Here is a 14,469-nt window from a genome sequence, read left to right on the forward strand (position 1 = left end):
TTTTATAGTATAGTATATAGAACTATAATTAATTTTTGTATATTGACCTTGCATCCCAAAACTTTGCTAAACTCACCAAATAGTTTCATTAACTTTTTGCAGAGTCTTTGGTATTTTCCAAGTACAAATCCTGTCATCTATGAAGAGAATGTTTTATTTCTTCATTTCCAAGATTATTTATTGAATGATTGACCTCATTATACAAGGTGGAACCTTCAGTTCTTCAGTATAATTATAAATTCTGGTGACAGTGGAAATGCCTGTCTTGTTTCTGACATTAAGAGAAAAGCATTTGATTTTTTTATCATTAAATATGATGTTTGATATAGGGTTTTTTGAGATGCCCTTTATTAGGTTGAAGAAGTTCTATTCTGTTCTAAGGTGGATGAGAATCCAATGTTTTAGTCTTCCTTTTTGATAAACTCCACAAACTAGACATTATTATTAGTAGGACTTTTAGAGAAAATTTTTTTCCTTTTTTTATTGCATTTTAGGTTTTGGGGTACATGTGAAGAACATGCAAGATTGTTGCATAGGTACACACATGGCAGTGTGATTTGCTGCCTTCCTCCCCATCACCTAGATCTGACATTTCTCCCCATGCTATCCCTCCCAACTCCCCAATCTCCACTGTCCCTCCTCTATTTGCCCTGACAGACCCCAGTATGTGATACTTCCCTCCCTGTGTCCATGTGTTCTCATTGTTCAACACCTGCCTGTGAATGAGAACAGGTGGTGTTTGATTTTTTGTTCTTGTGTCAGCTTGCTGAGAATTATGTTTTCCAGGTTCATCCATGTCACTGCAAAGGACACGAACTCATCATTTTTAATGGCTGCATAGTATTCCATGGTGTATATGTGCCACATTTTCCCTGTCCAGTCTATCATCGATGGGCATTTGGGTTGGTTCCAGGTCTTTGCTATTGTAAACAGTGCTGCAATGAACATTCATGTGCATGTGTCCTTATAGTAGAATGATTTATAATCTTTTCGCTATATACGCAGTAATGGGATTGCTGGGTTAAATGGAATTTCTATGTCTAGGTCCTTGAGGAATCGCCACACTGTCTTCCACAGTGGTTGAACTAGTTTACACTCCCACCAACAGTGTAAAAGTGTTCCTATTTCTCAACATCCTCTCCAGCATCTGTTGTCTCCAGATTTTTTAATGATCGCCATTCTAACTGGTGTGAGATGGTATCTCAATGTAGTTTTGATTTGCATTTCTCTAATGACCAGTGATGATGAGCATTTTTTCATCTGTTTGTTGGCCTCCTGTATGTCTTCTTTTGTAAAGAGTCTGTTCATATCATTCACCCACTTTTTTTTTTTAAGACGGAGTTTCGCTCATTACCCAGGCTGGAGTGCAATGGCGTGATCTCGGCTCACCACAACCTCCACCTCCTGGGTTCAGGCAATTCTCCTGCCTCAGCCTCGTGAGTAGCTGGGATCACAGGCACGCGCCACCATGGCCAGCTAATTTTTTGTATATTTAGTAGAGACGGGGTTTCACCATGTTGACCAGGATGGTCTCGATCTCTTGACCTCGTGATCCACCCACCTCGGCCTCCCAAAGTGCTGGGATTACAGGCTTGAGCCACCGCGCCGGGCCTTTTTTTTTTTTTTTTTTTTTTTTTTTTAGACAGAGTTTCACTCTTGTTACCCAGGCTGGAGTGCAATGGCATGATCTTGGCTCACCGCAACCTCCGCCTCCTGGGTTCAAGCAATTCTCCTGCCTCAGCCTCCTGAGTAGCTGGGACTACAGGCACGTGCCACCATGCCCAGCTGATTTTTAGTATTTTTAGTAGAGATGCGGTTTCACCATGTTGACCAGGATGGTCTCGATCTCTTGACCTCGTGATCCACCCGCCTCAGCCTCCCAAAGTGCTGGGATTACAGGCTTGAGCCACCGCTCCCAGCATTCACCCACTTTTGAATGGGCTTGTTTTTTTCTTGTGAATCTGTTTTAGTTCTTTGTAGATTCTGGATATTAGCCCTTTGTCAGATGGGTAGATTGCAAAAATTTTTTTCCCATTCTGTTGGTTGCCGATTCACTCTAATGACTGTTTCTTTTGCCGTGCAGAAGCTTTGGAGTTTGATTGGGTCACATTTATCTGTTTTGGCCTTTGTTGCCAATGCTTTTGGTGTTTTGGTCATGAAGTCCTTGTCTATGCCTATGTCCTGGATGGTTTTGCCTAGATTTTCTTCTATGGTTTTTATGGTATTAGGTCTTCTGTTTAAGTCTTTAATCCACCTGGAGTTAATATTAGTGTAAGGTGTCAGGAAGGGGTCCAGTTTCTGCTTTCTGCACATGGCTAGCCAGTTTTCCCAATACCATTTATTAAATAGGGAATCTTTTCCCCATTGCTTGTTTTTGTCAGGTTTGTCAAAGATCGGATGGTTGTAGATAGGTTGTGTTGCCTCCGAGGCCTCTGTTCTGTTCCATTGTTCTATATCTCTGTTTTGGTACCAGTACCATGCTGTTTTGATTACCATAGCCTTGTAGTATAGTTTGAAGTCCAGTACTGTGATGCCTCCTGCTTTGTTCTTTTTGCTTAGAATTGACTTGGCTATGCGGGCTCTCTTTTGGTTCCATATGAAGTTTAAGGTGGTTTTTTCCAGTTCTGTGAAGAAGGTCACTGTTAGCTTGATGGGGATAGCATTGAATCTGTAAATTACTTTGGGCAGTATGGCCATTTTCACGATGTTGATTCTTCCTAACCATGAACATGGAATGTTTCTCCATCTGTTTGTGTCCTCTCTTATTTCATTGAGCAGTGGTTTGTAGTTCTCCTTAAAGAGGTCCTTTATGTTCCTCGTTAGTTATATTCCTAGGAATTTTATTCTGTTTGTAGCAATTGTGAATGGCAGTTCGTTCTTGATTTGGCTCTCTTTCAGTCTGTTATTGATGTATAGGAATGCTTGTGATTTATGCACATTGATTTTGTTTCCTGAGATTTTGCTGAAGTTGCTTATCAGTTTCAGGAGATTTTGGGCTGAGACGATGGGGTCTTCTAGATATACAATCATGTCGTCTGCGAATAGAGACAATTTGACTTCCTCCTTTCCTATTTGAATACCCTTTATTTCTTTTTCTTGCCTGATTGCTCTGGCTAGAACTTCCAATACTATATAGAATAGGAGTGGTGAGAGAGGGCATCCTTGTCTAGTGCCAAATTTCAAAGGGAATGCTTCCAGTTTTTGCCCATTCAGTATGATATTGGCTGTTGGTTTGTCGTCAATAGCTTTTATTATTTTGAGATACATTCCATCAATACCTAGTTTATTCAGAGTTTTTAGCATAAAGGCCTGTTGAATTTTGTTAAAGACCTTCTCTGCATCAATTGAGATAATCATGTGGTTTTTGTCTTGGTTCTGTTTATGTGGTAAATTATGTTTATAGACATGCATATATTGAATCAGCCTTGCATCCCCAGGATGAATACTACTTGATCGTGGTGGATAAGCTTTTTGATGTGCTGTTGCAATTGGTTTGCCAGTATTTTATTGAAGATTTTTGCATCTATGTTCATCGTGGATATTGGCCTGAAGTTTTCTTTCTTTCTTTCTTTTTTTTTTTTTTTTTTTTTTTTGAGATGAAGGTTCGCTCTTGTTACCCAGGCTGGAGTGCAATGGCGTGATCTCAGCTCACCGCAACCTCTGCCTCCCGGGTTCAGACAATTCTCCTGCCTCAGCCTCCTGAGTAGCTGGGATTACAGGCATGTGCCACCATGTCCAGCTTATTTTTTGTATTTTTAGTAGAGATGGGGTTTCACCATGTTGACCAGGATGGTCTCGATCTCTCGACCTCGTGATCCACCCGCCTCAGCCTCCCAAAGTGCTGGAATTACATGAAGCTTTATTTTCTTGCTGAGTCTCTGCTGGGTTTTGGTATCAGGGTGATGTTGGTCTCATAAAATGATTTGGGAAGGATTCCCTCTTTTTGCATAGCTTGGAATAGTTTCAGAAGGAATGATACCAGCTCCTCTTTGTATGTCTGATAGAATTCAGCTGTGAATCCATCTGGACCTGGACTTTTTTTGGGTTGTAGGCTCTTAATTGCTGCTTCAACTTCAGATCTTGTTATTGGTCTCTTCAGGGTTTTGACTTCTTCCTGCTTTAGGCTTGGGAGGATGCAAGTGTCCAGGAATTTATCCATTTCTTCCAGGTTTACTAATTTTTGTGCATAGAGTTGTTTGTAATAATCTCTGATGATGGTTTGTATTTCTGTGGAATCTGTGATAATATCCCCTTTATCGTTTGTTATTGAATTTATTTGATTATTCTCTCTTTTCTTTTTTATTTATCTGGCTAGTGGTCTATTTTGCTGATGTTTTCGAGAAACCAACTCCTAGATTTGTTGATTTTATGAAGGGTTTTTTGTGTCTCTATCTCCTTCGGTTCTGCTCTGATCTTAGTTATTTCTTGTCTTCTGCTAGGTTTTGAGTTTTTTCTTAGCTTGCTCCTCTAGCTTTTTCAATTTTGCCTATAGGGCGTCGATTTTAGATCTCTCCTTGCTTCTCATATGGGCACTTATTGCTATATATTTTCCTCTAGAGACTGCTTTAAATATGTCCCAGAGATTCTGGTATGTTGTGTCTTTGTTCTCATTGGTTTCAAAGAACATCTTTATTTCTGCCTTCATTTCATTGTTTATCCAGTCAACATTCAAGAGCCAGCTGTTCAGTTTCCATGAAGCTGTGTGGTTCTGTTAGTTTCTGCATTCTGGGTTCTAACTTGATTGCACTGTGATCTGAGAGACTGTTTCTTATGATTTCTGTTCTTTTGCATTTGCTGAGGGTGATTTACTTCCAATTATTTGGTCAATTTAGAGTAGGTGCAATGTGATGCTGAGAAGAATGTATATTTTTTGGATTTGGGGTGGAGCATTCTGTAAATGTCTATTAGGTTTGCTTGGTCCAGGTCTGAGTTCAAGTCCTGGATATCCTTATTTTCTGTCTCGTTGATCTAATATTGACAATGGGGTCTTAAAGTCTCCCACTATTATAGTGTGGAAGTCTAAGTCTCTTTGTAAGTCATTAACGACTTGTCTTATGTATCTGGGTGCTCCTGTATTGGGTGCATATATATTTAGGATCTTTAGCTCTTCTTGTTGCATTGATCCTTTTACCATTATGTAATGTCCTTCTTTGTCTCTTTTGATCTTTGTTGGTTTAAATCCTATTTTATCAGAGATGAGAATTGCAACTCCTGCTTTTTTTTTTTTTTTTTTTTTTTCTCTCCATTTGCTTGGTAAATGTTCTTCTGTCCCTTTATTTTGAGACTTTGTGTATCCTTACATGTGAGATTGGTTTCCTGGATACAGCACACCAATGGGTTTTGGCTTTTTATCCAGTTTACCAGTCTGTGTCTTTTGATTGGAGCATTTAGCCCATTTACATTTAGGGTTAATATTGTTATGTGTGAATTTGATCCTGCCATTTTGATGCTAGCTGGCTGTTTTGCCTGTTAGATGATGCACATTCTTCATTGTGTTGATGCTCTTTACCCTTTGATATGTTTTTGGAGTGGCTGGTACTGGTTGTTCTTTTCTATGTTCAGTGCCTCCTTCAGGACCTCTTGTAAAGCAGGCCTGGTGGTGATGAAATCTCTGAGTACTTGCTTGTTCACAAAGGATTTTATTTTTTCTTCACTTATGAAGCTTAGTTTGGCTGGATATGAAATTCTGGGTTGAAAGTTCTTTTCTTTAAGGATGTTGAATATTGGTCCCCACTCTCTTCTGGCTTGTAGGGTTTCTGCTGAGAGATCTGCTGTGAGTCTGATGGGCTTCCCTTTGTGGGTAACCCAACCTTTCTTTCTGGCTGCCCTTAGCATTTTCTCCTTCATTTCAGCCCTTGCATATCTGATGATTATGTGCCTTGGGGTTGCTCTTCTTGAGGAATATCTCTGTGGTGTTCTATGTATTTCCTGGATTTGGATATTGGCCTGCCTTGCTAGGTTGGGGAAGTTTTCCTGGACAATATCCTGAAGAGTATTTTCCATCTTGGATTCATTCTCTCCATCACATTCAGGTACACCTATCAAATGTAGATTAGGTCTTTTCACATAGTCCCATATTTTTTGGAGACTTTGTTCATTCCTTTCTACCCTTTTTTTCTCTATTCTTGTCTTCTCATTTTATTTCTTTGAGTTGATCTTCGACCTCTGATATCCTTTCTTCTGCTTGGTCAATTCGGCTGTTGAAACTTGTGTATGCTTCATGAAATTCTCTTGTTGTGTTTTTCAGCTCCATCTATTCACTTATATTCCTCTCTAAGTGTTTATTCTTGTTAGCATTTCGTCAAATCTTTTTTCAAAGTTCTTAGTTTCTTTGCATTGAGTTAGAACATGTTCTTTTAGCTCACAGAACTTTCTAATTACCCACCTTCTGAAGCCTGATTCTGTCAATTCATCATATGTATTCTCCTCATCCAGCCTTGTTCCTTTGCTGGTGAGGAGTTGTGATCCTTTGTAGGAGGAGAGGCATTCTGGTTTTGGGTGTTTTCATCCTTTTTGCGCTGGCTTCTTCCCATCTTTGTGGATATATCCACCTGTTGTCTTTGTAGCTGTTGACTTTCAGATTGGGTCTCTGAGTGGATGTCCCATTTGTTGATAATGAAGTTATTTCTTTCTGTTTCTTAGTTTTCCTTCTAACAGTCTGCCTTCTCTGCTGTAGGACTGCTGAGGTCCACTCCAGGCTCTGCTTGCCTGGGGGTCACCTGCAGCAGCTGCAGAACAGTAAGGGTTGCTGCCAGTTTCTTTTTCTGCTATCTTTGTCCCAGAAGGATACTTGCCAGATGTCAGTCTTATCTCTCCTTTATGAGGTGACTCTTGGCATATACCGGGGTCAGGGAGCTGCTTGAGGAGACAGTCTTTCCTTTATAGGAACTCAAGTGCTGAGCTGTGAGCTCCACTGTTCATTCAGAGCTGCTAGGCAGGTACATTTAAGTCTGCTGCAGCAGAACTCATAAACCTCACCCTTTTTTTTTCTTCCCAGGTTCTTTGTCCCAAGGAGTTAGGGCTTTATTTATGAGTTTCTGTTGTGCTGCTGGCTTTTTTTCAGGGCTGCCCTACCCAGGGAGGAGGCAGCCTTGTCACTGTCTGCCTGCCGAGGCTTTGCTGAGCTGCTGTGGGCTCTGCCCAGCTGCCATGTGAACTTCCCTGCAGTCCTGTTTCTATGGGTGTAGTTAGAACTTCCTTGGCATTGGTGGCCCACCTCTATAATGGCCGACTCTCTCTGTGATGGTGGACTGCCTCAGGAATGGCAAACTACCTCCGTAGTGGTGGACTGCCTCAGTAATGGCAGATGCCCCTCCCCCACAGAGCTGGACCTTCCAGGGTTCAGCTGTGCTTGCTGTGAAACTCTCAATCCAGAATGTTTCGGGTTGCTTTTTTTTTTTTTTGTGGAGGTGGGACCAGCTGAGCCTGATCACCTGGCTCCCTGCCTCAGAGCCCCTTAAAATAAATTTTTTTTCTTTAGTTAATGGTAGACTGTCTCCCAGGTGTTCCAGTCACCTGTTGAAAAGGCGCCGGGATCTGTGTGATTTCCCATGCGGTGACCCACTGCGCCAGCTGAAACAGCGGCACTGAGATTTGTGGTGCTTTTTTGCCTGAGACTCTCCTGGCCTGGCTCCCTGTTTCAGTACCCTTTTTAATCAGATGAATGGGTGACTTTGCCTTCCCAGAGCTCCAATCACCAGCTAAAATGGCATCTGGACCTGTGTATTTTGTATAGAGAACCGCCATGCTGGGGCACCAGCAAAACAGTTGCACTGGCAAAAACAGCCATGCAGGCCAAAACAACTGTGGGGGCCAAACAACATGCTGGCCACCCATGGGGCTCCCCCACTTAGGAATCTCCTGGTCTGTGGGCAATAAAAATACATCTGGAAATGCAGCATCCACTCACCCTCCATGCTTTTGCTGAGAGCTGCAATCCTGAGCTGCTCCTAATTGGCCATCTTGGATGCCCTCTCTAGATAACAGTTGAGAAGAGATTTGATTGTTTACCCTTGGGTAGATGAAGCGTTACTGAAACATACTGTCATTCACTCCAAGTTTCAAAACCTCTTTGTAGTGCTTCAGTTTCTTGTCATGAAGGAGGTTCAATAAGTTTTTATTAAGAATTAGGTTTGAGGCTGGGCGCGGTGGCTCAAGCCTGTAATCCCAGTACTTTGGGAGGTCAAGGTGGGTGGATCATGAGGTCAAGAGATCAAGACCATCCTGGTCAGCATGGTGAAACCCGTCTCTACTAAAAATACAAAAAAATTAGCTGGGCATGGTGGCACATGCCTTTGGTCCCAGCTACTCAGGAGGCTGAGGCAGGAGAATTGCCTGAACCCAGGAGGCGGGGGTTGCAGTGAGCTGAGATCACGCCCTTGCACTCCAGCCTGGGTAACAAGAGTGAAACTCCGTCTCAAGAAAAAAAAAAAAAAAAAAAAAGGTTTGATATGAATAATGCACTAATACAAAGGTGAGATTTAGCTTTTCCCTGTGAACAAGATTTTCATGTATTATTTTAAAAATGAAAGATTTTTGTCTGACCTTTTGAATAAACTGGAGCAACAGGAAAGGGAAAAAATATATTATTTGGAAAGTGAAGTCATCCCTCTATTAATGAGTAAAAGTTTTTGCCTTTTTGCAATTTTTGAGTTATCACTTTGGTTAATGAGTGACTTAAGATAACCTGGGATTTGATATCTGACAAACTTGTAAAAATCAAATTATAAATTACTTATTTTTCTCACATACATATCTTTTAGATATTATATCCCCTAAAGTACATAAGTGACATTTGGCTTATTTGGTATAAAAACCATAGAGGAAGAATTGTCAGAAAGCATTGTAAGGTCAGATACAGTGGCTCCCATCTGTCATCCCAGCACTTTGGGAGGCAAGGGAGGGTGGATCATCTGATGTCAGGAGTTAGAGATCAGCTTGGCCAATATGGTGAAACCCCATCTCTACTAAAAATACTAAAAGTTAGCCAGGTATTGTGGCAAGCACCTATAATCCCAGCTACTCAGGAAGCTGAGGCCGGAGAATCACTTGAACCCAGGAGGTGAAGGTTTCAGTGAGCAGAGATTGCAGCATTGCACTCCAGTCTGGGCAACAAGAACAAAACTCTATCTCAGGAAAAAAAAGAAAGCATTGCCAAATGTGAAATGGTGTTTCATTTTCCTTGGACTGTATTTGCATAATGTTATCCTAAGACTTCTTTGTCATCCGCAGACATTTGTTGTCTTGTTTTAATCCTCTTTGAAAGGTGATTCATAATCTGCTATAGGACATTGACAGGTGCTCTTAAATGCAGGTTTCTGATAACTTTGGAAATTTTATCATTAGCATAAAGAAAAAACTTTCAGGACTCTCATGGAGACCTGAAATGTTCAAGAATATAAAGCAGAACAGGAGATAACTGCATGGAGTGAACTAATATAGACTGAAGTAATCTTTTTGGCTTTGCTTAAAATATTACTGATCCTTTGTTTTGTTTTTCAGAGTTCAGGAAGCTTATTTTGAGCTATTTACAGCTTTTAGCAATTGAGTAAAATATACTCCAATTGACTAAACAAAATTAGGAGCATATTTGTTTCTCTATCTGTTTTCTCCAGAATTTAGAATCTATTTGTGAGTATTCTTAACTTACAGAAATATGATTTGCATAAGTGCAAAAGAGTGTTTTCTTCTGCAACAGGTCACAATTGGAGAAATTAGTTATTTTGGCAAGGCTTTGACTGGAATGGCATGCTTTCCCTAAGGAATCAAACTTGATGTATAGAGTCAATAAAAACCCTTTGGGAAAACTGGCTTCATACCTTGTCTACACATTCCCTGTAAGTAACTTGTGGTAAGTAAATAATGTCACTTCCTGACAGGCTTATGAGACCCAAGTTATCCTGTGACCTCAAAAGAGAAATTTATGCAACTCATGTAGTTATTTGAGGGGACAGACCCATAGCTGGGTTCAGCTTTAAAAAGTCTTATCTGAGATTCACTTTATGAAACCAAGTTTTATGAAATCCGATTTTGAAAACCTATGTAAAAATAATTATTCTTGCTATACTTTATACAAATATTCAGGCCAGGTATAATAGAGACATTTGGTCATATCATGATTTTTCTTTAGTAAAAATGGGAGACTGGAGAGAGAAAAAAATTATACTTTAAGAACTAAGGGCCGGTAGCGGTAGCTCATACCTGTAATCCCAGCACTTTGGGAGGCTGAGGTGGGCGGATCACAAGGTCAGGAGATTGAGACCCTTCTGGCCAATATGGGGAAACCCCATCTCTCCTAAAAATACCAAAAAATTAGTTGGATATGGTGGCATACACCTGTAGTCCCAGCTACACTGGCGGCTGACGCAGGAAAATCGCTTGAACCCAGGAGGTGGAGATTTCAGTGAGCCAAGATTGCACCGCTGACAGTGTGGGACTCCATCTAAAAAAAAAAAGAGGTCCAGGTTCAACCTCCAAGGGTTGGCCTCTGTCTGCAGGAAACCTGGAACCCCCATCTAACAGAGGAGTCCCCAGGCTGGAGTCAGGAAGCCTTCAGAGTCACCAGGTGAGTGGATCAGAGCTGGAAACATAGAGCAGGTGGAAGCCCTGGACTCTTCTAGTGAGGGCTGAGAAGCTGGGGTAGGAACACATTCCATGGGCAAATGCACACAAGGGGTCTCTGGGCCCCTTCCCCTGCCCAGTGACTGCCCAGTTCCTAAGGAACTTCTGAGGCCTGAGACCCAGGGACATACTACCTGATCATCACACCCACACCTTTCTGCCAAGATGAGACAATGCCCAGTGCAGGCAGGTGGTCTGGGATTGGGGTCTGGAGTGGGGTACATGTTCCTAACTAGCAGGTGCCCTTACATAAAGCTGCCTGAGCTGGTTGCACCATCGTTTGTTAGTCTGCCTATGTGTGGCCTAGATTCAAAGGCCCAGTTGTCCATTCTGACTATACCATTCCCTGGATCCTCTGCCAGGCCCAATTGTGTATAAGGAGTTTGAATAACTTTGCTTTTAGATACTGAATAAGAAGCTTTATTGTTACTAGATTTTATCTGTAAAAACATTTTCTGCATTTTCAATGAGATTTGACTTAGTAATTTTGGATAAAATCCAATTGGTTAATTTTAAAAATTCAAAAATTTTTGTTTTTTAGATAATGATTTTCTAAAGTGCCCACAAAACTTGTCAAATAGGTTTGCCATGTTACACTATTAGTATAGGCTTGCTGAATTTGAATTTTTGTAAGAGGCACTATTATTCTTATGGTATTAAATCCATGCACTTTTACAACTTGAGACCTCCCCATTCCAATCAAAGTTGCAATTCAGTCCAAATACAGAGTAAGAGTGTGAGTGCTATTATGAAGTAAAAACAGCCACTCCACTAAGTCCTGATTTTGAATAATAACTCCTAAGAGATTATTACTAAGAGAGTGTAAGACAGTGTTAAATAGGGAAAATTAATAATGTTAAAGGCTTGTTATGATTAATTTTACTTACTTGAGCCTTATGAATTTTTTTCTCCAATTACTTGCAATTCCATTTTAGCTTTTTAAGTTAATTCTTGAGGACTATGCAGACTGGAATCTTCTCAAAGAATAGAAAACCAATTACTCAGCATAAGTTGAAATGGCTAAAGTAGGTCTTATCTAATTGATATTTCAAAGTAACTTCTGGAAATTATTTAGAGTTTTTAAATTATCTCTTCTGATGAACACCTTTTGAAGTGACATAGTGGTTTTTTTGTTGTTGTTGTTTTTTGTTTGTTTGTTTGTTTTTTCCAACATGCACAAATACAAATAAGGAGTTGTAGCTTGAATTTTATCTGGAGCTACTATTAACCTAGTACATTGAATGGATTTCTTTTTTTAAATGGTTATAGCATTGTATAAGTAACTCTTTATTTGGTGCAGTACAAAGAATATTATATAATGAATAATATAACACTGAGGAAATTTTTTTCTAGTGGACTTAATAGCTGTGTCCACATAAGTTTGACAAACTGTGGAACTGTTTAACATCCCTTGGGGAAGCACTTTTCAATAATATTTTTAGGCAAGTTTTTGATTAGTATAAAAGGAAAAGTGAAGGCAAATTGCTTACAGTTCTTTTCTGCCAAAGGAATTGTTAAAAAAAAAAAAAAAGTCCTTCAAATCAATAATAGTTAGTAGTAGACAATTTTTTTGAATCATAGTGTGTAAAAGTAGTATAGTTGCATTAATTGCTCTAAGATCTGTTAACATTTTTTATTTTTTAGATTTCCTTTTTATTACAAAAATAGGACAGTTTTAAGCTAAAAATATGGGAACTATATGTTCTTTTTCTAATCGTTTAGCAACTACATTTTTAAAAACTTCCAGTTTTTGTAAGTGGCCATTGTTCTATCAAAATTAGTTTATTATCTAACCATTTTCAAGCTATTGGTTTTGGAGGTTTAACAATGGCTGTCATTAAAAATGATATTCTAACCATGTTGAGAACTTTGTCCCTTAACTTCTAATGATTCTTTTAGACCCTGTAAATTTTTTTCTATTCCCATTTCAGGCACACAGCCCATGGCCTCCATTATTTGTTGATTTTGGGAGCTATACGATTGTTCAGGTATTAAGACTTTGGTTCCCCACTGCTGTAATAAGTTTCTTCCCCACAAGTTAATAGGAATCTGAATTACAATAGACTGAATGGGTCCAGGCTGTCCTTCCGGCCCTTTACATGGTAAGATAAGACTGCGTTGATAAACTTCTGAGACCTACCCCACTCTGACTGTATTAGAGTGAGCATTTTATACAGGCCAAGAAAAGGGTCAGTGCTGAACAGAAATAATTGAGACATTTGTGCTAGTATTAACTAAACCTTTAAAATTTTTTTCTATGAATAGTGACTTTACATGCTGGGTGTTTATTTGTAATTTGATATATCCAGTATGCAGCTTTGCCCTGCTTCTTTGTACTTCCAAATCCTCCAATTCTTTCATCTTTGCTTTGACCTAATTTGATGTAAGGTAAAAGTAAGATTTGTGCTATGCGTTTTTTAGGTTTAGCACTGCAAGTATTGGAAAATGACATACAATTTGCATTTCCCCTGTAAAATTACTATTAAATAGCTTCTGTATGAAATTTTATCCCTTTAGTATTAAGGCTAGGTTTTCCTAAAAGCAAAACCACTGTTTCTGTAGGTAAGGGCTTACAAACTCCTGCTGGTATTTTTTCGTGGAGGCTCCCCAGGTAAAATATTTACTTTCTGAGTGCTACACAAATTTGCTGCTGTGCTTTTATTGGTGGCAGGGGACAAACATTGTACAGAGATAAGAGAGTAACTTAAGTAGGATAGGCCCCAGTTGGAATCGGGTTCCCTTCCTTATTAAATTTTGAATGACATTGATTAGCCCAATTATTTTTCTTTCTTTATTTTTTTACACTTAGGGCAAATGCCTGGTTTAGTATTTTTTTATTGTTATCCTCAGCTGAGGTCCTGTTCTTAGATTTTGTCTGCAGTCCTTTAGGTGTGTTCCTTTTTTCCAGAATGGAAACAAGCTCCAGGAAATGCAGCAGTCCCGTTGTTTACCCTCAATCCTGCCATAGTTTGCACTAATAATGTAGCCTTATGTAAATTTCCTCCATTGCCATCATCAGCCTTAATATAGTCCATTAAATGAGCTCTCCCTTTAAAAGGCTGCTTAGCAACATGACATTTTGTATTAGCATTATTGATTGCTTGTTTAAGTTTCTTTAGAAATTTAAATGGCATTTAAATGGAAAAGGCTTCAATGTTACCTAAAACTGTCCCTGCTCATTTTGAGGGTGCATTATAATTGGAAACTGCTATCCCTCTAAATTTTCATCTTTACCAGCCTGCTGAATCCCAGCCTGAATAGACAATTACTGCTGTGGAAGGCCGGTATAGAGCCACTGGAGCAGCAAGCTTTGCTTTTTGAACAACGTTTAAGTTTTCCAACAGGGAAATATCAGGTAGGTTTGGCCATTTTACTTTTTGAGAATGGGCTTAACAGTTTTACTTTTTAACTTAACTGATAGTAATTCCATTTGGTTTAAAGCTTTTCTTTAAAGGGTGTAGTTTTACATGCTTAGCTTCTACTTGCTTTTTAACTAATTCATGGGCTAGATGTAATTTCTTCCCCTTTAGAGGCTACTGCTTTACTTAGATCAGATTTTAAAAGAGTTGGGGCCGGGCGCGGTGGCTCAAGCCTGTAATCCCAGCACTTTGGGAGGCCGAGGCGGGTGGATCACGAGGTCGAGATATCGAGACCATCCTGGTCAACATGGTGAAACCCCGTCTCTACTAAAAATACAAAACATTAGCTGGGCATGGTGGCGCGTGCCTGTAATCCCAGCTACTCAGGAGGCTGAGGCAGGAGAATTGCCTGAACCCAGGAGGCGGAGGTTGTGGTGAGCCAAGATTGCACCATTGCACTCCAGCCTGGGTAACAAGAGCGAAACTCCGT

The 14,469-nt window shown here is 39.9% G+C and overlaps 1 protein-coding gene across 2 annotated transcripts in view; it reads left to right on the top strand.

Moving 5' to 3' along the window:
* The first annotated feature begins 12,843 nt into the window (after nt 1-12,843).
* LOC141581106 (tubulin beta-8 chain-like) overlaps nt 12,844-14,469 on the top strand; it is a 537,263-nt gene continuing 535,637 nt past the window's right edge. For both annotated transcript variants that reach the window (XR_012513631.1, XM_074385517.1), the window contains exon 1: nt 12,844-13,975. The gene's annotated coding sequence lies outside the window, so the exon portion shown is untranslated. The remainder of the gene's footprint in view (nt 13,976-14,469) is intronic.

Source organism: Saimiri boliviensis, chromosome 14 (assembly GCF_048565385.1).
Source record: "Saimiri boliviensis isolate mSaiBol1 chromosome 14, mSaiBol1.pri, whole genome shotgun sequence".
NCBI classification, from domain to species: Eukaryota; Metazoa; Chordata; class Mammalia; order Primates; family Cebidae; genus Saimiri; species Saimiri boliviensis.